This window comes from Meles meles, chromosome 17, assembly GCF_922984935.1.
Source record: "Meles meles chromosome 17, mMelMel3.1 paternal haplotype, whole genome shotgun sequence".
Classification (NCBI taxonomy): Eukaryota; Metazoa; Chordata; class Mammalia; order Carnivora; family Mustelidae; genus Meles; species Meles meles.
This window is the reverse complement of record NC_060082.1, coordinates 52,500,331-52,522,662: the sequence shown is the minus strand read 5'-3', so window position 1 is coordinate 52,522,662 and position 22,332 is coordinate 52,500,331. Positions and strand designations below refer to the sequence as shown.

The 22,332-nt window shown below is 35.2% G+C and overlaps 1 protein-coding gene and 1 pseudogene across 1 annotated transcript in view; both read left to right on the top strand.

Moving 5' to 3' along the window:
* XPR1 (xenotropic and polytropic retrovirus receptor 1) overlaps nucleotides 1-22,332 on the top strand; it is a 244,176-nt gene that overhangs the window by 85,269 nt on the left and 136,575 nt on the right. The gene's annotated exons all lie outside the window — the stretch shown is intronic.
* On the top strand, nucleotides 17,198-19,423 carry LOC123928194 (annotated as a pseudogene).

Below are 22,332 nucleotides of genomic sequence, written 5' to 3'. Positions count from 1 at the left end.
AATAAATCTTAGCTATATGAATTTTTGGACCTCACCTCATACGTATTAAATCAAGGGATGGGCTTGGTCAGCTGTGTTTTAACAAACTCTTAAAGGGATTCTAAAGTTAAAAAAACCACAGACTTAGAATGTTATTGTTCCTTTTTGTACCGGCCAGTAAAATTAAGGAGTTATGTCCTTAATAGGGTACCTTAATCAGTTATACTATCCATATCAGTATGTTTAAAAGGTAGAATTTATCAAAGAGTAAAATCAGAGCATGTGGAGGTTAGATGTCATTAGAATTTATAAGGAGATTCCTCCGTTCTTTGCTGACACTAGAGAAAATCCAGGTTATAAGATTTCAGTTTAGGTAAATTTGTGTTCCCATTTTTCCTTTTTGGTATCATTTGTTGACATTTATCCAACAAGTCTTAGAGTGTTCAGTTTGACAGACTGACAGTAGACTTAGGTAGTTGTTAGTAATTGGTTTCCAGTGCCCCTTGATACAGTATGAAAATAGGTCTTTGAGAGAGGTAAGGAAAGAAGTTGTGCCTGTCTTGGGTTTGAGCAGGGATTGGAAGTGTCATTTTGCCACTGGGTCATAGTTTGAAAGTCATTGTCCCAATGTAGGTAAAATGTCTTTCTAAGATACATTATTAGAGGTTAGATTTTTGTTATACGCAATGAGCATTTAAACAGAAATGTGTAAAGGAGAGAGTTAGACCTTAAATTAAAATGTTACTTTAAATTAATTTATATATTCAGTTATACATTTTAATTTTGTGTAGCATTCTTAGTAAGAAAGGACTAAATGAAACTGAAGAAATTAGTTGACAGATTGGCCTGTGGTATAAAATGATCTGATGTATAATGTAACCTAGTTGAACAAAAATGTAGTTTTACTTTGTTTTTAATTGATAAGTTAATTAATGGTTCTTACCTGTGATTTGACTATTCTTTTGAAAAAAATCCTGCCTAAGAAAGTTAAATGCTTGACTATCAGAACAGTGGTCCCAAAATAGAGTTCAGACTGTTTTTCAACCTGACACAGTTGTCTCTCTTGCTTTGCTTTCCTCCTGAAATGATGTTTCCATTTTGGGGATGCGAAGAGCCATGATTATTTATAGACTAGTGTGTTTTGGACAGGTGGTGTGTTTACACAGGTCAGTGGAATTATCAAATATCCCCCAAGACCTCTAATGTGAATACATTTCATTTTATCATCACTCTTCATATTTAAAAAAACAAACTAATTATGTTAGGTAGATGGAGAACATTCTCTTTAATTTTATATTTTAGTGCAGCAGGTATCCTCTAATATCAGGTTTTCCACAGTTTTGGAATGATAGAGTTACTGTTAAACCATATAGCTTTATCACTGAAAAATTTTAGAGACTTTTTTTGGGTATCTTCTTAAAGAACATACAAGTTATAAATATCTCTCCCCTTTTTTAGTTTCTGATTTACATTTAACAGGAGATTTTAGGGAGTCATATCCTGTAAGTACCTAAAGCATTCGTTAATTATTGAGGCTTTTTATATTATATAATTCCAAAATGATAATAAAGTCATAAAGTAACTGTTGGTAATACTACATAGTGAAAACTTTACAACTTAAAAAAACTTTAGTTTTCTTAAGCATGTACACATATTTGTCAGCTCTAAAATCATTGCTTTATTAGTTATGTAAGTAACCTGAGAGTCAATACTCCAATTATTATACTAAGGTCATTTTGCCACAAAGACACCAAATTCTTTAAGTCAACCTGTATGTTTAGTTGCCTTCTCTAGTAAGAAGACAGATAGCTGTCTTCTCTGTCTTATCTACTAGGAATAGTAGTTAGCTTGCCTTGAGACATTTGGCTATTTCATCTTCTTTTAAAAATTTTTTATTTTTTATTAACATATAATGTATTATTAGCCCCAGGGGTACAGGTCTGTGAATTGCCAGGTTTACACACTTCATAGCACTCACCATAGTGGCTATTTCATCTTAAATCATGTAAGGAACTGCTTTTACTTCCTTGTAGTAGGCAGGAACTACTTTCATTTTATTCCTTTTTAAGACCTCCTGCTTCTTCAGAACCTACTCCTCTCTGCTTAGAGACTAGATGATATAATATATCCTATTCAGAAAGATGTTAATAGTAAAATGGTCTCCTTCTTCTACCTCTTACCTGTCTTCAGCTCCTTCTGGAATCTTCTCTTTGTTCTATGTCCATTAAGCCCCAGTTGTCCAAAGCCATCTTTAGTTTTCTATATTCTTCATTTTACTGAATTAACAGCTCTTTGTAGGATCATCCTGATACTTTATCTACTAGGAGTAGTAATTAGCTTGCCTTGAGACATTTGGCTATTTCATGATCTTCCATCACATGGTTAAAAACCTTTTCTATCTGGATATTGTGTGTGACCATTTGTATTGATCAGTCTTTACTGTTCTGACAGTTCCTATTTTACCCTTCTTTCTACAAACGAAGATAGAAAGAAGATTGTGTTCTCTCTTGAATACATATAGCAGTAAAAAAACCAGAATCATGTGTCAAATCCTGGAGGTGAGAGGTGGTCCCAAAAATAAATAAATAAATAAATAAATAAATAAATAAATAAATAAATAAATAAATAAACAAACCAACCATAGTCCTTACAAGGAGCAAGATTCTTAACTATCTAATTCAGTGAGATAAACATTACAAGGAAAAAGAGAAACAAGAGCTGTGAGAGTAAAAAGGTGACATTTGGCCTTGAGAAGATTTAGTAAGAGATCAATGAATATCATAGAGGGTTGACATTTTAGCAGGGTCTTGAAGCAGGGCTAACTTATCCATTAGGCACAGTCACAGATTCACTTCAAGAAACTTAAATAAATATGGTTTCTCTTACACATGCTGCAGCTAGTTGAAGTGCCATGATGACTAGAGAAACACTACTTAGCTAAAATAAACACCACTTGAATACAGATGCCATTGATTAGTGAATGAAATAATCATTATGTTGAAAGGCAATATGTGCTTTAATATTTTCTCAGTTGTAAATTTAATGTCAGGTTTTCAGGAAAAAATGATATTATGTATACTTCATTGGTAATAGAAATGTTGTTAAAACATGGTGGTGTGAGAAATACATCTTTGATTCTCAGAAGCACTGTAATTTTTGGTTCTACAAACCCATTGCCTTACAACTCACGTCTTAGCATAGAATAAACCTCTATGGTGAAATAAGAATTGACCGTTTCAGACCTTGATTTTATTTAGCATTATAAACTATAACCTGCGTAAGTTAGTTATTATTTCTATTTTATAGATGAGAGAAACAGTCAAAGAAAGATTTGGAGTATCTTTTCCTGGTCTGACATTTAATAAGAAAGAGGTGGGGTCAGGATTTTAAGCTGGGTAATCTTGATTCCAGAGATTTTACTCCTTAATCAGTATGCTTCCAAATTGCTAAATTCAGTTTTGGAGTAGTTGAATATAAGGTGTCTTTGGGACAGCTAATAGATGTTCTGCATGGTGTATAAGTCTAGATTTCAGTAAGTGGTGATATGGGCCAGAGATAAAGATTTTGATATCTTCCGTAACAGGTGGTAGACTTTAGTTGGAAGAACCAACCCTGGAGATTAGTATCTTGGAAACCATGATGAGAGATAGGGTGTCAAGAACTATGAATGGTCAGTATTGTGAAATGCAGCAGAGGGATCTCAGAAGATATGGATTGAAAAGGGTCTGTTTGTCTTAGCAGCAGTAAGGATGTCATTGATGACTTGCAAAAAGAAGTATTTAATCAGTACTGCCTCTGTAATATAGAGGAGAAGTTGAAGCACAAAGAGACAAACCTTAGAATGTGACCTGTATTGGAAAGTTTGTAACTTTTATTTATTTATTTGGTCTTAGCAGATGTAATTAGTAAAGGATTGTGAGATCCTTGTCTGTAATGAGCCAATGAGGAATGAGAGAGATGCAATTTAGTTCTCTTTACTGCTTACAAGGGAGATTTGACCTTTAATATTTTTTTAATGTGACTTCATTGAATAATGCTTGTTGAATTACAAAAACCCCCTTGAATTCAGAAATACATATTGTCAGACAGAATGTGTCTGTTCTGTGTTTGATAGTCCAAGTCTGTTTGAAAACTGATCAAATAGTGTGTCTTTAAATGATTTTAAACAGATCTGGGTATTACATTATGGCTCTCTCTAAACATGTAACTTGTTTAGACTTAAGAAAAATTGATTTCCAATTAACACCAGATTTCATAAGAAGGAAAATATTAGCTAAATAATTAATTCTGTGAGATGATATGTATTCCAAACAAAAACAGGCAACATCTGTTCATTCAGTTAGGAGGACAAGATTGAGTGTCATCCTCTAAATTTTTAAATATTGTTCAAGGTTTTTATTTCAAACATCTTTTAGGTACATTTATACTAATACTATGTCTCACTAGAATGTGAAGTCTTTGATTTATATAGCCATTAAATATTGATTGATCAAAGGGTGAGAGCACGTCAGCTGACATTTTCTTAACTCAAACTCCCTCCTAAATGATTTCCTTCATCTATAGTATAACGAATTACATTAATTTATATTATCTTTGCTCTTAATAACTGAGGCTCTAGTTCTCAAAATTGACTTATAAATAAGACAGTAAGAAATAAATTATGTTCAGAATAACTAGTGTATGTTCCATTGTATTCTAATTATGTGAAATTTTGTAATTTACACCATATTAAGGTGTTTCAGAGGATTTTGAAGGTCTTCTAGTTTCAGCTCCCCATCCATTGCATGAATCCCCTTTACATTATTACTGAGCTGAGTCTTCTTTTCACACCATCAGGGATAGAGAGATCATGACCTCTCAAGGTATACAGCATCTGGTCAGTCTTATGTGACTACCATATACTAGACATGGCAGTGAACAAAATAGACACTTGCCCTATCCTCATGGAGTCTCTAACCCAGGAGTGATTTCAAGTAATTAAATTAATGTAAGCATTCTGAAGAGAAATATACAGTGCTATAGAATAATATGACAAGGGAATTTAACATAATCTGGGAGGGTCAAAGAATGTTGTGTCAAGGTATTAATGTTTTAACTAACATTTGGATGATGAATGGTTTAAGAAAGATGTTGGGAAAGTTTTTCAAGTTTAGAACAGAGCATATGCCAGAATCTAGAGTTAAGTTTAGTACATTTAAGAAACCTGAAACAATTATAGTGAGAGGGCATTCTTTTCATCTCCGTAGGAAACCTAGCATGTCTCTTACATATTGAGGACTAAAGGAACCTTATAAGGATTTGCACATTTGGAAGTTCAGCATTAGTAATAGTGAAGTAGTTACCTTAAGTGACTTTGTAAGAATTGGACATCAACAAAATAGGAAGAGGATGTGAAGAATATAAGAATACCTCTCACAAATAACTGGGGTGGGGGTCAGGGAGTGGAGACAAAAGATGATAAGAGATATTATGCAAGTAAGGGCAACAGGTTGTAAACATTGGAGTTAGTACTAGTATACCTAGAAGCTGGTAAGATGAGAAAATTCAGGTTATATATTACCTGAAATGGCATTTTTTTAAAACAAATGGTTTGACAAAAATTATTTTCTTCCTTTTTCTTTCATGTCTCTCCTTGCTGGGAAATGGCCTTTTGCAGTAGTGATAATATAAATTGCTATGGTTATTTGATTGCTTGACATTTTTTTTAGTTTAGTTTTTTTTTTTTTTAATTTATTTATCAGAAAGAGTCCATATAAGCAAGGAGAGTGGTAGGCAGAGGGAGAAGCAAGGAGCCCGATGCTGGACTCTATCTCCGGACACTGGGATCATAACCTGAGCCAGAGGCAGTCGCTTAACCAAATGAGCCACTAAGGTGTCTCTACTGACATTTTAAATTTTATATTTTAAGTTAACATAAAGTAAGGTTTACTTTTTTGGGATGTACAGTTTTATGAATTTTAACATATGTGGTGGCGTAGTCACCACCACAATCAGGGTACAGAATAGTTTTTTACCCCCAAATCCTTGAGCTATCCCTGTGCAGTCACACTCTTCTCCTACACATAACCTTCATTTCCCATCACTATAGTTTTGTCTTTTTGAGAATGTCATATAAGTAGAATAATATGTACATGACTTTTGGATACTGGCTTCTTTTATACAGAGTAAGTCCTTTGAGATTCACGCAAATTGTTACTTGTATCAATAATCCACTCCTTTTATTATAGGTTTTTGTGTGAATATAAGTTTTTTATTTCTCTAGATACTCAGGAATGGGATTTCTGGGTCATTTGGTAAGTCTGTGTTTAACTTTATAAGAAACTGCCAAAGTGTTTTCCTGAGTGGCTGTTTCATTTTGCATTCCCACTGGCAACGTAAGAATTCCCGTTGTTCTGTATCCTTGCCAGCACTTGATACAGTATTTTTTATTTTAGCCATTCTAATATGTGTGCATTTGGTATTTCATTGTAGTTCTTTTTTTAGAGTCTTTCTTATAATTTGAATAACATAAGATTTACTCATTTAAAGTATACAATTCAGGTGTTTTTAGTATGTTCAGTATAGTGCAAGCATTACCACACTCTTTTAGGTTTAGAACATTTTCTTTACTGTGGTTGTCTTTTTCATTTCTCTAGTGGCTAATGGTGTTGAGTGTCTTTTCACTTGCCGTCTCTGTTTCCTAGTCTTTTGTCGATTTTTTATTTGTATTGTCCATATTCTTCCTGTTGAGTGTTGAAAGTTCCTTATGTATTCTGGATATAAGTCCTTTGTTGATTATGTGTACTGCAAATATTTTCTCCCAGTCTGTAGCTTGTCTTTTCATTCTTTTATTTTTTATTTTATTTTTTAAAAAGATTTTATTTATTTATTGTGTGTGTGAGAGAGCGAGCGTAAGCAGGGGTAGGAGCAGAGGGAGAAAAAGAAGACGACTCTCTTCTGAGCAGGGAGGCTGATGCGGGACTCAGTCCCAGGACTCTGGAATGATACCGGAGCTGAAGGCAGACACTTAACTGACTGAGCCATCCAGATGCCCATCTTTTCATTTTTTAACAGTGTCCTTTATACAGCAAAAGTTTTTAATTTTGATGAAGTCCCATTTTTCAGTTTTATCATTTTGGTGTCATCCTTGAGATCTCTTTACCTAACCTCTGGTCACAAAGATTTTCTCCTTTATTCTCTTCTAAAAGTTTTACAGTTTTACATTTAGTCTTGTCATCTCATTTGAGTAATTTTTATGGAAGGTGTGAGGTTTAGGCCAGTTCATTTTCTTACATATGGTTGTTCACTTGTTCTAATATGATTTGCTGGGAAGACTCTCCTTTCTCTTTTGAATTGCATTTGCACCTTCGTCAAAAATTAATTTGCCAGATTTTGTGGGGTCTATTTCTGGACTGTGTTCTTTTTTATTGTTCTCTGTTTCTGTCCATCCTTTTGCCAGTACTGTAATATGAACATTTTCTTGGTTATGTCTTAAAATTAGATACTGTGATTTCTTTGTCTTGTTCTTCTTCAGAAATTTAATGATTTTTCTAGTTCTTTTGCCCTTCAATATGAATTTTAGACTCAGTTTATCTATATATATAAAAAATCCTCCTGGTGTAGTGATTAGAATATGTTAAATCTGTGAATCAGTTTAGGAAGAGTTGCCTTATTTACTGTTTAGTCTTTAGTCCATGACCTGTGGTAAGTCTCTCCATTTAGGTCTTTTATATATTTCACCAGTGGATTATAGTTTTCAAGGTACAGATCCTGTATATATTTTGTTATATTTATACCTGATTGTCTCCTTTTGTTAGAGCTATTGTAAATGGTGTTGGTTTTTTTTTTTTTTTTTTTAAGATTTATTTATTTATTTTACAAAGAGTGAGAGTGAGAGCATGAGAGGGAAAAGGGGAGAGAGAGAATCTCAAGCAGAGAGTCCTGGCTAAGTGTGGAGCCTGACATGGGGCTCAGTCTCATGACCCTGAGATCATGGTCCTAGCTGAAAACAAGAGTCCAACACTCAACCTACTAAGCCACCCACATGCCCCTGGTGTTGGTTTTAAATTTAATTTGCCAGTTGTTCATTGCTGGTACATAAAAATATGATTGATTTTTTTTTTTTTAAATGTGTTGACCTTGTGTCCTGTCACTAAAAACTCAGTTGAGTTTTAGGGGTTCTTCATAGACTGCTTGGGATTTTCTTTGTAAACAGTTATATTATCTGAGAATAGGGGCAGTTTTATGGCTTCCTTTCCTATCTGTATGCCTTTTCTTTCTTTTTCTTAAATTATTGCACTGACCAACACTTCCAGTACGGTGTTATATAGGTGTGGTGAGAGTAGCTATCTTTTTGTCTTATTCCCCTCTTAGTCTTTACTGTTAAGTGTATTGTTAGCTGATATTTTGCCCCCAGAAATGCCTTTTTATCAGATTGTGGAAATTTCCTTCTCTTTAGTTTGCTAAATGTTTTTACTGTTGAAGTACATGGAGTTTTATCAGATGCTTTTTCTGCATCAAATGATATGATCACATGGTTTACTTTTATACTGTTAATAGGGTGGATGACATGGCTTGATTTTCAAAGACTGAGCTATTTTTGCATTCCTGGGATCTACTGGATGGCTTGATTTTCAAAGATTGAACTATTTTTGCATTCCTGGGATCTACTGCACTTAGTCGTGGTGTATTATTGTTTCTATATGTTGCTGGATTAAATTATCTAATAATTTGTTGAGAATTTTAAAAATTTATATCCCAGAGTGATATTAGTCTGTAGTTATCTTCACCTCTGCCATCTTCGTCTAGTTTTCGTATCAGGTTAACATCATTATCCTAAAATGAATTGGGAAGTAGTCTCTTCTGTTTTTTGGAAGAGATCTGATAGTTTGGTATTCTTCATTAAACATTTTGTAGAATCCACCATTGAGACCATCTGGGTATAGGGATTTTGTTTTTGGAAGAGAATTGTTTCTGTGATTATCCAATTTCTTTAGCAGTTATAGACTCCTTAGGTTATCTGTTTCATCTGGCGAGAATTTTGGCATTTTGTGGTTTTGCAGGAATTGGTCCATTTCATCTAAGATGTTGAATTTATGTGCATAGGCTTGTTTGTACTATTTATTATTATCTTTTTAATGCCGGGGGTCTGTAGCTATATCCCCTATTTCATATTAAATGTTGGTAATTTGTGTCTTCTTTTTTCTCTGTTTTGCCTGGCTTTTTTTAAAGCCAATTTTTTCATAAAAGATTTTATTTTATTTATTTGACAGACAGAGATCACAAGTAGGTGGGCAGGCGGGGCGAGGGGCAAAGCAGAGAGCCCAATGCGGGGCTCAATCCCAGGACCCTGAGATCATGACCTGAGCTGAAGGCAGAGGCTTACCCCACTGAGCCACCCAGGTGCCCCTTAAGTCAATTTTTTTAATTTATAAAGAGCTAGCTTTTGATTTCACTGATTATTGAGTTTTTTGTTTTCAATTTGAGCGATTTCTGTTGTTTTCCTTTTTCCTTTATTTTGATTGCATTGAATTTATTTTATTCATTTTTTTTAAGTTTCTTAATGTGGAAGTTTAGCTTATTGATTTGAGACCTTTCTTTTCCCATATAAACATTTAATACTATAAATTTCCCTCTAGACACTCCTTTGCTGTATTTCTCAAATTTTGGTATGTTGTATTTTCATTTTTCTTCAGTTCAAAATATTTTTATTTCCCTTGATTCCTTTACACATGTGGGTTATCTAGAAGTGAGCTTAATTTCCATGTGTCTGGAGATTTTGTTGCTTTCTTTTTATTATTAATTCCAAATTCTTTTATGGTTTAGAGGAATGTACTTTATATAATTTCAGTTGTTCTAAATTTGTTAAATCTTATTTTATGGCACAGGATAGGGTCTATCTTGGTGAATGTTCCATGTGTACATTTTGAAAAGAATAAAATGATGTTCTTGGGTGGAGTGTTCATAAATGCCAGATCCAGTTGGTTGATGTTATTGTTCAGTTCCTCTTGTTAATTTTCTATCTGCTCATTTTACAGATTACTGAAGGAGATGAGTTGAAGCCATCAGCTATAATTGTGGATTTGTCTATTTCTCCTTTTAGTTTTGTAAATTTTGGCTTCATGTATTTTGAAACTCTTATTATTAGGTACATACACATTTAGGAATTTGTGGACATGATGAATTGGCTTGTTTCATTATGTGATGAATTTCATATGTGGTAATTTTCATGGGTCTGAAGTCTACTTTGATGTTAATATAGCAACTTAATCTTCCTTTTAATTAGTGTTTGCATGGTATGTATTTTTTCTATCCTTTTACTTTAAAACTATTTATATCATTATGTGTAAAGTGAGTTTCTTATAGACACAGTATACAGTTGGATAATTTTTTAAAACTCACTGTGACAATCTATCTTTTAATTGGTGTTTTAGATAGGTTATTTATATTTAATGTGACCATTGTTAATGTTTGGAATTAGATCTATCTCTTTATTATTTGATTTTTAAATTTTTCTCCATGTTTTTCATCCCTTTTTCTCTTTTGAGGAGGGAAGTTGTTTGAATATATTTAGAATTCTGTTTTAATTATCTTTTTTTTTTTAACCATTTCTATATCTGTAGTTTTGGTGTTTAAAAATGATTGCTCTAGGGATTACAATATATATACTTTACCTTTCACAATTTACTTTAAGTCAGTATTTTACAATTTTATTTGGAGTGTAGAAATCTTAATACCAAATAGGTCTCTTTTTACTTTTCTCCTTTATGCTGTAGTTGTTGTATATATTATATCAATGTACATTGAAAACCCTGTTAGAAGGTTACAATTTTTTTTCGACTGTCAAACATTTTAAAGAACTCAGTGGGAGAATACTTCATTATATATACCTAAATTTTGATCACTTCTATTGCTTTTTTCTTCATTGCTGAGGTTCTTGGTTTTTATTGGCGTTATTTCTCTTACATCTGAAAAAATTTCCTTTAGCAATTTTTTTTAAGATTATTTATTTATTTATTTATTTGACAGAGAGAGAGAGAGAGAGAGAGACACACACAGAGGGAGGGAACACAAGCAGTGGGAATGGGAGAGGGAGAAGCAGGCCTCCTGCCGAGCAGGGAGCCAGATGTGGGCCTTGATCCCAGGACACTGGGATCATGACCTGAGCCAAAGGCAGATGCTTAATGACTGAGCCACCCAGGTACCCAGCAATTTTTTTTTTTTTTTTTTTTTTTTGAAAGAGTCGTATACTGGCAACAAATTCTCTTGGATTTCCTTCCATTTCTCTTTGTTTCACCTTCATTCCTGAAGAATATATTCACTGGGCTATGTATTCTGGGTCTACAGTTCTTTTATTGGTGTTCTTGAAAAATATGATTTCATCACCATGATTGGCCTCCTTGATTTCTGATAAGAAATCCAGTTATTCAAATTGTTGTTCTATAATAACTAATGAGTTGGTTTTCTCTGGTTACTTTCAAGAGTTTACTTTTAGTTTTAGTTTTTTGCAGTTTGATTATGGTATGTTTGGGCATGTATTTCTTTAGATTTCATTTGAGGTTAAAAGAAAATAGTTTGTTCAGAGCACTTCTGACACTAAATGGGTTGGTTTTCCACACTGAGCAATTCTCTAATTCTCTGTGGATACCAACTGGTTTTCTACAATTTAATGCACTTCTGATTCTACCTAGAGTTAGCACAAAATCCATAGGTTAAGGCCTTACTCTTACAAGACAATAGCAAGTACAGATGCCAGTAGCAAGTAGAAGAACAGATTATCTGTTCTTCTGTCTGACTTGGCTACAAATTAGGGTTCCCACAACCTCGTCTTCAGGTTCAGCAATATGCTATAACAGCTCACAAAACTTAGGAAAATACTGTATTTTCCTAAGTTGTTCATTGTTCCAGATGAACAGTGAGCCAGATGAAGAGGTACAAAGAACAAGGTCTGGAAGCATCCCAAGCACAGAAGCTTCTGTTACTGTGGAGTTGGAGTGCACTGCCTTCCTGGCATATGGATGTGGTCACCAACCTGAAGCTCTTGGAACCCCTTCATTTGGGATTTTTACGGAGGTTCCTTTATGAAGGCATGGTTGATTAAACCATTGGCCACCCTCCAGCCTCTCCCCTCCAAAAGGTAGGAAGCTCTTTCATTCTTCTTCCTATTTTATTTCACTCTGTGGTTCAGATTGGAGAATTTCTTTTGATCTGTCTTTAGGTGTATTGACTTTTCCTCTGTCATCTCTATTTTTTTGTTGGACCCCTTCAGCAAATTTTTATTTCCATTGCTGTTTTTCACTTGTGAACTTTTGATTTGGTTCTTCTTTTTATTTGTTTGTTTGCTGGAGCTTTCTGTCTTTCCCTTCCTCTCCAGAATATTTGCTCTTATTCGATGAAGCATTTTTATCATAGTTTTTGTAACATAATTCCAACATCTGTGTTATCGTGGAAGCTGTCTTTTCTACATGTGTTGAGATTTTCCTGGTATTTGTATGCCAGGGAATTTTGGATTGTGTCTTGGACATTTTGAATATTATGTTATGAGAACTAAGGTCTTGCTTATATCCTGTGTAGGGTGTTTTTCTTTATTCTGTTTGTGTTTTGTTTTGTTTTTGAAGATTTGCTTTACAGAAGACCGATTTATTCAGTTTGACACAAGTATGAACTTCATCTTCTGTGGTTTGTGATTTTTTTACATTAGTGCCTTTTTCAAATCCTTTGTTGTGCTTCTCAGATATGTCCTGTGTGTATTGTCAACTAGTGGCAGCCTGGGATCTGTACACTTCTCAAAGTCTGTGGTAGGATGTTTAGGCTCATTTTTCACATATGCAGCTTGCAGGTGATCTCAGGAGTTCATAAATAACTTTTATGGGCTTACTTTCCCAAGGTCTTTTCTCTGTGCATTGTCCTTGGTACTTTCTAGTTCTTTGGAGTTCCACTTTTTGGTCCTCTGGTTGGATAACTAAGGCTTTATTTATCCCATGTTGCTGAGCAATTCCTCTGATTTTGCCAGTGTCTGAGGCCAAGCAGTGGAAGGGCAGAAAGAGAAATGGGTCCTTCCCTCTTTTAGTATTTTAGTTTCTGTAGGTCCCTATTGTCACCATTGTTACTACCTCCACTACCAAGGAATTTCTTGGGTTGTGGGGTGCAAAAAAAAATAGATAAAAGAAAAGAAAAGCCGGGGTGCCTGGGTGGCTCAGTGGGTTAAGCCTCTCCTTTGGCTCAGGTCATGATCCCAGGGTCCTGGGATCGAGCCCCACGTTGGGATCTCTGCTCAGCAGGGAGCCTGCCTCCCCTCTTTCTGCCTGCTGCTCTGCCTACTTGTGATCTCTGTCTGTCAAATCAATCAATCAATCAATAAATAGAAAAGAAAAGCAGGGATTCCGTTTTACTCTACTGAATGTTAAGAGATCACTCTTCTTTCCCTCAAGTCAGATTTACAAGATATCTGGTACTCTGTCTACTTGGGTGCCCACTTTTGTGTTTCGGGACTGCATTGAGTTCAGGCCAATGGATATCAAAAAGGAAAAATAATTGCTATCCCTGTGACTGCTTTGCTTGTACTTCAGATTCTCACCTTTGTCCCCAAACTATTTGCTCTTATTTACTTTTCAGAGCCCTCAAATAACTGCTGCATGCATTATATTTAGGATTTATAGATGAATTCAGTGGAAGAGACAGATGGTGTGTGCTTACTACATCTTACTCAAAACCAAAACCTTGATTGCCTGTTTTGTTTTTTTTTTAAATAGGTCATTTTTAAAAACTCCTCTTCCTCTTTAAACAAACAAACAAACAAACCAGATTCTTTAATACATTTCCTTGGGTAATCTTCATAAACCTCTGAATGGGGAGTTTTTTGGGGTGTTTGATAGGGAACATGAGGACAGGAATCACTTAAAAATTTGTTGCTTTGTTAAATAAAATGCCTATCAAACTGACTTTAAATTACATTTATTTTGTGTAGCATGATCAAAATCACCTTCATGATTTTTACAGTTCACTTTTCAAATTGAAATCTACTACTTGTATTGTTTTTATTATAAGTTGTCTTTTATTCTTAATTATGAATAATCATTATATTGTTATTTAATATTTGCAACAGCTGTGTCTTTACTCACAACCTCCTTAATGGAGCTAATCAAAGACTCTAATTTCATTGCCTGAATCCAAAACTTAGAAATTGGTATACTTTTTTTCTTTTTAAGTTTCCTGGTAATCATAACAATTCAGCCACAGTGGGTTATTGTAGCTGCCTATAAACAACTTTTATCTTAGTTTTTATCTTCCCTGGCTATCAGGATAGGCACTGTTTTCAGAAAATGTTAAAAGTATGGTATAAAAATGTACTTATTTTTCAAAGCTCTTATTCATTCACTTGGGAATGAATTGTTTATTTGTACCTTTTAGCCCATAGAAATTCACAGATCAATCTGTAATTTGTAATTTGTCTTGTTAGATTTTTAGTGTTCTTAACCTTAGGGATTATTTGTAGGATTATTAGTATTTACTGTCATTCAATACACAGTGAATAAATTATCTGAAATTTGGATAGTGAAGTTTTTTTTTTTAATAAGCTAAAAGGGAAGGGTTTGTCACTAGTTACATATGAGGCATTGCAGAAATGTTATTCTGACTTTAATTGAAATCTGCAAGGCAGAAACAATGAGATAATATAGATAAATATAAGGAATAAACACATATACACAGAAAAATAGAGATTTTTTAGTCATAAGAGATAAGAAGGCTGGTCATCCCCTCAGGTGTGATGGCTTTCCACTTCCCAGAAAGCATACCTCTATTAAGATTTCTATGGGTAGGTCCCTAGCTTTCCAACCAAAACTCTATGTCCATGTAGTGGACTCTCCCTTATTTAAAGTGATTAGAGTGTCTGTTCTTTGAAATCAGAAGGACAACAAAAATACGTATACAAGGGCACCTGGTTGGCTCAGTCCGTTAAGCGTCTGCCTTCAGCTCAAGTCATGATCTCAGGGTCCTGGGATTGAGCCCTGTATGGGGCTGCCTGCTCAGCATGAGTCTTCTCCTCCCTCTCTATCTGCCCCTCCCCCTTTGCTCCTGCTCTCTCACTTTCTCTTTTAAATAAATAAATAAATAAATAAAATCTTTTTCAAAAAAAGGGGAAAAAAACCTGGTATACACTCAAGTATTTGCAAAGAAGAACATCCTTATATCACTTCTAATATTAGATTTTGGTATAAATTATATCTTTGATAACCTGGTATGATCCAGCATAGATTTAGAGTCTGTTATACCTCAGCTTGAATCACAGTGTTACCATTTACCAACTGTGTGATCCTAAATAAATCACTGCTGAGTTTTAGTTCCCTTGTTTGTGAAACATTTATATAGTATCCAGCCAATGGTATCCTGGAGCTGGCTTGTACCCCCCAATAAGAGCTGATTGTTAGAATTTTTAGATGTCTTATGAGCTGTGAAACACAGCCTTCATTAAAAATTAAATTATACAAACTTTATAATTAAATTATGTTAAAAGCAAATGCAGTAGGGGCACCTGGGTGGCTCAGTCGGTTGAGGGCTTGACTCTTGGTTTCGCCTCAGGTCATGATCTCAGGTTTGTGAGATGGAGCCCCATGTGGGTCTCCACTTTTAGTGTGAAGTCTGCTTGAGACTTTTTCCTCCTCCTTCCTCCCCCTCTGCTCCTTTTCCTACTCATGCACTTTCTCTCTCTATAATAAAGAAATAAAATCTTAAAAAAAAATTAAAAGATGAAGACAATAAATGCTGAAAACTCATCACTTCCTAGTTATTTTGCTACATCGTACATTATATATGTCTGTTATAGCTATGTGGTGAAATATCATATAATGATGTGCTATTGTGTATCTCTTCCCAGCTCTGTGTTCAGTGTATTTTCAACGGTAGCTCGAAATGTGTCATGATGTTATTCGTATCACAGAAATTGGTAAATAGCACTAACCAGAGCTTGATTTATTGTTTTGTTGGATGTCTAGATTTAAGAAAGTGATGGAAAAAATATCAGTAAAGCAGATTAAACTTAAAATTGTTTGTTGTGGGGGTGCCTGGGTGGCGTGGTTGTGGGTGGTTAAGCCGCTGCCTTCGGCTCAGGTCATGATCTCAGGGTCCTGGGATCGAGCCCCACATTGGGCTCTCTGCTCAGCGGAGAGCCTGCTTCCCTTCCTCTCTCTCTGCCTGCCTCTCTTGTGATTTCTCTCTGGTCAAATAAATAAAATCTTTAAAAAAAAAAAATTGTTTGTTGTGTCTGGGGGGACCTGGATGGCACAGTTGGTTAAGCCTCTGACTCTTGGTTTTAGCTCTGGTTGTGATCTCAGGGTCATGAGATCGAGCCCCACCTCAGGCTTCCTGTTTAGGGTGAAGTCTGCTTGGGATTCTCTATCCCTCTCCCCCATCCCTCCTTAATGCACACACGTGTGTCATGTTCTCTTTCCCTCTCTCTCTTGCTCTCTCAAATAAAATACTTTTTTAAAGAAAGTTTTTTTGTATCCATTGCCTGTTCTTGTTAGTAACACAAAAATTGAGGAAATATTCTAAACTATAGGCTTACCTCATTTTATTGCATTTTACCTTATTGAGCTTCACAGATACTGCATTTTTTACAGATTGAAGGTTTGTGGCAATCCTGCATTAAGCGAGTTTACTGGCACTATTTTTTGCAACAGCATTCACTCACTTTATATCTTTGTGTCACATTTTGATTCTTGAGATATTTGAAACATTTTCATTATTATTATTTGAATTGCTTCAACTTTATGATAAAACTTTATTGGATGAGGAGTTACTTCCTATGGATGAGCAAAGACAGTGGTTTCTTGAGATGGAATCTACTCCTGGTGAAGATGCTGTGAAGATTGTTGAAATGACAACAAAAGATTTTGAATATTATATAAACATAGTTGATAAAACTGTGGCAGGGTTTGGGAGCATTGACTCCCAATTTTGTTTTAAGACTTTTAAAAAAATTTTTATTTTTTAATTTTTAAATAAACATATAATGTGTTTTTATCTTGACTCCAATTTTTAAAGACATTCTCCTGCAGGTAAAATGCTATCATATGGTGTCATGTGCTACAGGGAAATCATTTGTGAAAGGAAGAGTCAGTACGGCAAACTGCCATACTGCCATTCTTATTTTAAGAATTGCCTGAGCTGTTGGGCAGGGGTAGTTGGGCAGCCAGTTGGGGAGGTTGGGGTGGTCTCCCACTGCTTCCTGGTTGCAACCATGGCTGACAAGACCCCCAGGAAGGCCAGCCACTCAGTGCTTGTTGGGCACACCTATGGCCTCACCACATCCATGTCCCTCACAGTGGCCACCATCACCTCCAAACCTGGGCATAGCAGTGGCTCCAAGAAACTAGTGATCAAGAATTCTGAGACAGGCCTAAATTGCCCGATAACTAATGTTCAGGACACCTGGCAGAAGCTTCTTGAGGCAGAAAAAGCCATACAAGTGTATCTCCATCAGATAGAACTTGGAAAAACTACTAAGCTGTTGAAAATCTGTTCTCACAAAGTTTCCTCAACACTCTACAAACAGCTGTGCCAGGTCTGTGAAGATCATGTCCAAGCATAGATCATTCAGTTTAGAGAAGACTCACCAGACAGTGTTTTAGTTTTAAAGAAGATTAGCACATGCTGGCAAGATCATTGCAGACAAATGATCATGATCAGAAGTATTGTCCTATTTTTTGCCTTGTACTTATGTACTTCAGAATTCCATGCTTCCTTCTATCTGGGATATAGGATTGGCACTTTTTAGAAACCATATCATTAGTAATAAAATGGCTCAGAGTAAAAGTATTGATGGAATTCTGCTATTAACAAGAAAGCAAAGCAGTGGCTAGAAGTTTATGAAAAGTCTGCTGAGTATGCTTTCTGACCTTCAGATATATAAAGATTCATTTGACCTGAAATTTTGGGAAGAAACGAATTGTTTATATGCTGCAGAAGGCCAGAATATCCTAACCATGTAAGTAAGCGTTTAGAGGAAGAAGGAGATTGAGTAATCACATATTTAGACCACAGCACATAGAAACCACTGATTGCTTACACGGAGAAACAGCTATTTGGAGAACATTGAATAGTTCTGTAGAAAGGGCTTGACCACCTCCTTGATGAGACCAGAGTGCCAACCTCAGTCAGGTATACCAGCCATTCAGCTGTGTGAAGCATGGGCAGCAGATTGTGCAGCAGCACTGGAGTGACTACATCAAGACTTTTGGGACAACAATTTTTATTAGTCCTGAAAAAGACAAAACTATGGTACAGGACCTGCTAGATTTTAAGGATCATGTGGACCATGTGATAGAAGTGTGCTTTTCAAGGAACGAGAAGTTCGTCGACTTGATGAAGGAATCCTTTGAAACTTGTATCGACGAAAAGCCAAATAAATCCTCAGAACTGATAGCAAAGCATGTTGATTCAAAATCAGGAGCAAGTAATAAGCAACAGATGAAGAGCTGGAGAGGATTCTTGAGAAGGTAATTATAATATTCAGGTTCATTCACAGTAAAGATTTCTTTGAAGCCTTTTATAAAAAAGATTTAGCAAAATGATTCCTCATTGGAAAAAGTGCCTCAGTAGATGGTGAAAAATCTGTCAAGTTTAGTTGTCAAAACTAAAGCATGAATGTGGTGCTACTTTCACTAGCAAGCTGGAAGGCATGTTCAAGGACATGGAGCTCTCCAAGGACATCATGATTCATTTCAAGCAGTATATGCAGAATCAGAGTGACCTAGGCTCTATAGATCTTACAGTAAATAGAATTATGATGGCATACTGACCAACATACACACTTATGGAAGTACATTTAACTCTAGAAATGGTTAAATTTCAGAAAGTATTTAAGACATTTTATCTCAGAAATTAGAAATTAGTTCAGAAAGCACAGTGGTAGAAATCTTCAGTGGCAAACTACATTGGGGAATGCTGTTTGAAAAGCAAATTTAAGGAAGGAAAGAAGTTCCAGGTGTCCATCTTTTGGATACTGTTGCTTCTCATGTTCAGTGAAGGGGGTAGGTTCAGCTTTGAAGAAATCAAAAGGGCCCTGAGAATAGAGGACAGTGAGCTGCAAAGAACATTACAGTCCCTGGCCTGTGGCAAAGCATGAGTTCTGGTTAAAGTTCTCAAAGGAGGGAAATGGAAGATGGGGACACATTCATGTTCAGTAGGGAATTCAAATACAAGTTGCTTTGAATAGCCAGATTGGGATGAAGGAAACCATTGAAGAATAAGTCAGTATCATTGATAGGGTTTCAGGAAAGACAGTATCAGATTGACCGTACTGTTGTCAGAATAATGAAGATGAGAAAGACTCCTCATCATAATCTTCTAGATTCTGAATTGTATAATCAGTGAAATTTCCAGTAAAGCCTAAAGATTTAAAAAAGAATTGAATTTCTTATAGAAAGACTATATGGAGAGAGATGATCACCACTACATGGCCTGATTTGGCCAGCTGCTTTCTCTCGAGACACTAGAATGTATCTTCAGGTCAGTGAAGCATTTCTGTCCTATTTCTGAGATTGAGCCAGCAGAAAGACCTTTAGGGGCGCCTGGGTGGCTCAGTGGGTTAAAGCCTCTGCCTTTGGCTCAGGTCATGATCCCAGGGTCCTGGGATCGAGCCCCGCATCAGGCTCTCTGCTCAGCGCGGAGCCTGCTTCTCTTCATTTCTCTCCGCCTGCCTCTCTGTCTACTTGTGATCTCCGTCTGTCAAATAAATAAATAAAATCTTAAAAAAAAAAGACCTTTGGATTAGAAAGAAAAGATGGTTCTTGTATCACCCTTCACAAAGCTTAAGGGTTTGCAAACGGCCATATGTGTCTTTCCCTCCAGTCTCCCTCTTAACTCTTTCGCTGCTTAAATTGCTTTTGTTGCTTTGTGCACTTTGAGATTGGACAAGAAGATATTGGTTAAAAGAGGCTCCTTTTTAAGATATTTCTCTTGTGGCAAAAAGCTGGAAGTTTGGTTTGGTGTCTGTGTGTGCTCATGAATGCATAGTTAAAAAGACCCTCTGTGCTGCGTTCATGAGCTACAGAGATGACTGGTGTACTCCTGAAGGAGTACCCTGCTCTCTTAGTTTTTGGACATTTAGTTTAGAAACAAGAGTCCTTTGTTGGCAGACATTAGGAAGAAACAATGTCAAAAACTGGCTAATCAATCGCGCAACATAAATATTGGCATCTGTTTGTTTCCTTTATGTTCCATACATTTTAAACTCTGATGACTGACGTTTTAGAGCAAGATTTCTCAGTGAGATCTCTGGTGTGTTGAGACAACACTGGGTCAGGTCTTCTTGCTGTGGTGAACCCATGAGCATCTTTGTTCTACTTCCGCTGAGTTATTTTGTGAGTTTTCCGTTTAGGAGTTTGGGAGATAGTGTGTTTGTGTTTACACGTTTCTGAGACTGAGTCTAGCAACCCTGTTTTTTGCACTGGGGTAACTGCTGTTTGATTCTTTTCATTGCATTGTCTGTACGATTGTTTCAATAAAGTGTGTTTGTTTTTAGAGTTATGCCGTTCTTTGTGCTATAACCACTGTAAAAAGTGTTATAGGAGACTTAAAGTCTTGATACTGTGAAGTAAAAGTTATTTTGTTGAAAGATTAAAAGGATTTTGTTGGCACCTGGCTTCATGTTTTGTATATATATAGGTGCCATAACTGTAACAAAAATAATTTTCTAGTAGCATTTAAGAGTAATTACACAGCAGTATATTCCATTTTGATTCAAAGGTACCAAAGGAATTTTTATCATGGTATAAATGTTTAAAGCAGTATTTTCTGGAATAGACCAAGTTTATATAATCGGGTTTTGTGCTAAATTATTAAAAGGTTTCTCCCTTTTAGAAACTTGCATGTTTAAAATATGACATTTTATGGGTTTCCTTGTGAAAATCCTCACAATTTAAATAGTCATTATTTCTATATTTGTAAATTTTCATTTGTGAGTTCTATAGTATGTGGTCTATAAAAGACCAGATTTTTATTTCTTAAATTTTATGTTCATTGTCTCTAGAGATTGTTAATATTGTAATTTAATGTAAAATTACTCTGAACAAAATTTGTTTAATTGGCCTTAAAAAAAAATTTAAAAATTGCCTGAGCCACCCCAACCTTCAGCAACTACCACCCTGATCAGTCAGCAGCCATCAACACTGAGGTAAGATCTTCCACCAGCAAAAAGATACAACTTGCTGAAAGCTCATTTTTTAGATATAAAGTATTTTAATTAAGGTATGTACATTGATTTTTTTTAAGGCGTAATGCTATTGCACATTTAAATAGACTACAGTATAATATAAACATAATTTTTATATGCACTGGGGAACCAAAACATTCATTTGACTTGCTTTTTTGCAATATTAATTTTATTGGTAGTAGTCTGGAACCAAACCCTCCAAGGTGTACACGTATTATCTAATTCGGCAAAGAGGTTGCTTATATCATTGACGAATAAGTGAGGTTATGACATATATCATTGTTTCACTTTCCTTTTATTATTTAATGTAAATGAAAATATCAAATAACATTAAGATTGGTATTATATTCATTTATCCATTGCAACCCTAAGTTGGCTTCTCAGGAGTTTGGCAAAATCAGTAGAGCATTGTGTGAGAATTAGTTGGCTCTAAGAAATTCACAATAAAGAGTATTGTATATTTTATTATAATTTTAAAATTGTGTCCTACAGCCTTCAAAATTTATAACAAACACATATTTCATACACACACCCCTAAGGGCTGATTGTTAAACATTTATCAGCACACCACTGTGTCTGGCACAGAAACAAGCATTCATTAAATGCTGCTTTCTCTTCTCCTTTACTCCCCTTTGGCCTTTTCAAATAGAATCAAAATATCTGCCATACTTTGTGTAATCAGGGTTGGTGAAAATAAAAATAGCACAATAGCACTGAGTTTAACTTCATGGCTATTATAGTCTTTAGTATTATCACTTTCACCAGTATTAAAACATATCTTAGGACAAATGAAGATTTGAGGGAGTATGGTTTTCTTTTGAATTCTGTTGCTGGGAGCTTTAGGTAAAAATACCAATACCCAATTATATTTCAAAGAGGGACATTAGAAGCATAAGGAATATTGTGTGTATTGAATATTGAAATGCAACTATGAATCGTAGCACTTGTCAACATTTTCTTGAAAATGTTTTCCTACGAGTTATTTAAATTTTTGCTTTTATTTTAAAACTTTTTGTTCTTTTCCTCCCTTCTGTCCCACTTCCGCTTCAGTAAGGATATAATTTTATTTAAAAAAAAAAAAAACACTGATTACAGTCACAGACTGATTTTCTTTCACTCCAAAGGTGAATTATGGATTCTTTGACAACCTTATATTTTCT